This window comes from Mus musculus, chromosome X, assembly GCF_000001635.26.
Source record: "Mus musculus strain C57BL/6J chromosome X, GRCm38.p6 C57BL/6J".
NCBI classification, from domain to species: domain Eukaryota; kingdom Metazoa; phylum Chordata; class Mammalia; order Rodentia; family Muridae; genus Mus; species Mus musculus.
Genome location: NC_000086.7, coordinates 162,893,651 through 162,896,446, shown reverse-complemented (window position 1 = coordinate 162,896,446; position 2,796 = coordinate 162,893,651). Strand labels below are relative to the sequence as shown.

The window sequence follows — 2,796 nt, the reverse complement described above, 5'->3', positions numbered from 1 at the left end:
AAATCTTTTTTATAGATTTAAAGCCATGTATACATGTACATATAAATATATAGTTTTGTTGTATATATTAAGCAGGTGAATTGTAAAGTATTTGGATCATATCTCAATGAACTTATTAGAAGTTGTGGATAGTTTTGGCTTGTCAAGCTGAAGTCCAGGACCTGAATAAAATGTAAATGCAGGTCAGTGTGGGGAACTGGACCACAGGGAAATCAGAATTATAATCAGTCCCTACATTTATTTCCAAATATCATTGGACCTGTCACAGGGTAAGGCAAGGAGGGTTCATGGCTATCATTCCACACCAAGTCTTAGAGGGCTTGGGAGCTATGGTCATCAACTCCTTGCCAGTTTTGCTTGTTTGACAGATAGTTACAGAAAAAAAATAATATAAAAAAAGTAAAAATAAGACAGGCATAGTGGTGCACACCTTTAATCCCGTGAGTAGGGAAGCAGAGGCAGGCTGATCTCTGTGAGTTTGAGGCCAGCCTAGTCTACAGAGTGAGTTTTAGGACAGCCATGGCTACATAGTGAGACTCTGTCTACAAACAAACAAATAAAACAGTAGATCTAAAGTTAAAAGCCGTCAGCATAAATAATTACCGAACCAAGAACAGCCTTGTTCATTTATATCCCTAACTATTGCCCCAGTTCTGAAACTTTTTTTCAAGATTTATTTGTTTTCTATTTGTACGTGTGTTTTGCCTGCCTTTCTGTATGCCTGCCTGGTACCTGTGGAGGCCAGAAGAGGGTGTAAGCTCTCCTGAGACTGAAATTACAGATAGCCATGTGCTAAGAATTGAACCTGAGTGATAGAGAGATGGCTCAGCGGAGCACTGATTGCTCTTCTGAAGGTCCTGAGTTCAAATCCCAGCAACCACATGGTGGCTCACAACCATCTATAACAAGATCTGACTCCCTCTTCTTGGAGTGTCTGAAGACAGCTACAGGGTACTTACATATAATAAATAAATAAATCTTTTTTTAAAAAATTGAACCTGGGTCTTCGGTGAGAGCAGCCAGTACTCTTAACTACTAAGCCATCTCTCCAACCCCTCTGGTATTCATTTGAAGCAAATTTTGATCATGTTTCCATTCTGTCCTCCAATATTGTAACATGACTCTTTAAAAGAACTTTTTTGAAAACCTAAACCCACAGTCACATATAGTACCATTACCACAATTTAAAAATGAAACCAGGGCAGGTGAACGGCGGGTTCCTGTCCGCGTCGGGCCGACGGGTGACTGGATGCCCTCACGGCCGTCTGGTGCAGCCTTGCGAGAACTCAAAAATGAACTATATGCCCGGCACCACCAGCTTCATCGAGGACATCGACAAAAAGCACTTGGTCCTACTTCAAGATGGAAAGACACTTATAGGTTTTTTAAAGAAGCATTGATCAATTTGCTAACTTAGTGCTCCATCAGACTGCAGAGTGAATTCATGTGGGCAAAAAGTACGGTGATATTCCTCGAGGGATTTCCATGTTCAGAGGAGAAAATGTGGTCCTACTAGGAGAAATAGACCTGGAGAAGGGGAGTGACACGCCCCTTTAGCAAGTGTCTATTGAAGAGATCCTAGAACAGAGGGTGCAACAGCGGACCAGACTGGAGGCAGAGAAACTGAAGGTCCAGACCCTTAAAGTTCGGGGCCTCTCCATTCCTCGCGGAGATACTCTGGACGAGTACTGAGTCCTTGCTCAGAGACTGCTCTAGAGAGCAGGTGCTATCACCTGGTCACCTCACACATTGACCAGAGTATCACATTGAAAAGTGATCTCGGGGGCTGGTGAGATGGCTCAGTGGGTAAGAGCACCCGACTGTTCTTCCGAAGGTCCAGAGTTCAAATCCCAGCAACCACATGGTGGCTCACAGCCATCTGTAATGAGATCTGACGCCCTCTTCTGGAGTGTCTGAAGACAGCTACAGTGTACTTACATATAATAAATAAATAAATCTTTAAAAAAAAAAAAAAAAGAAAGAAAAGTGATCTCACCAGAGACACTGAAACTTATAGAGGAGAAAGTAGGGAAAAGCCTCGAAGATATGGGTACAGGGGAAAAATTCCTGAACAGAACAGCAATGGCTTGTGCTGTAAGATCAAGAATCGATAAATGGGACCTCATAAAATTGCAAAGCTTCTGCAAGGCAAAAGACACCGTCAATAAGACAAAAAGACCACCAACAGATTGGGAAAGGATCTTTACCTATCCCAAATCGGATAGGGGACTAATATCCAATAGATATAAAGAACTCAAGAAGGTGGACCCCATAAAATCAAATAACCCCATTAAAAAATGGGACTCAGAACTGAACAAAGAATTCTCACCTGAGAAATACCGAATGGCAGAGAAGCACCTGAAAAAATGTTCAACATCCTTAATCATCAGGGAAATGCAAATCAAAACAACCCTGAGATTCCACCTCACACCGGTCAGAATGGCTAAGGTGAAAAATTCAGGTGACAGCAGATGAAAATTCAGGATGTGGAGAAAGAGGAACACTCCTCCATTGTTGGTGGGATTGCAAGCTTGTACAACCACTCTGGAAATCAGTCTGGCGGTTCCTCAGAAAATTAGACATAGTACAACCGGAGGATCCAGCAACACCTCTCCTGGGCATATATCCAGAAGATGTCCCAACCGGTAAGAAGGACACATGCTCCACTATGTTCATAGCAGCCTTATTTATAATAGCCAGAAGCTGGAAAGAACCCAGATGTCCCTCAACAGAGGAATGGATACAGAAAATGTGGTACATTTACACAATGGAGTACTACTCAGCTATTAAAAACAA

General features: G+C 42.3%; 1 pseudogene; it reads left to right on the top strand.

Annotated features, from left to right (window-relative positions):
• The first annotated feature begins 1,292 nt into the window (after positions 1-1,292).
• Gm15209 lies at positions 1,293-1,743 on the top strand (annotated as a pseudogene).
• Positions 1,744-2,796: the final 1,053 nt, after the last annotated feature.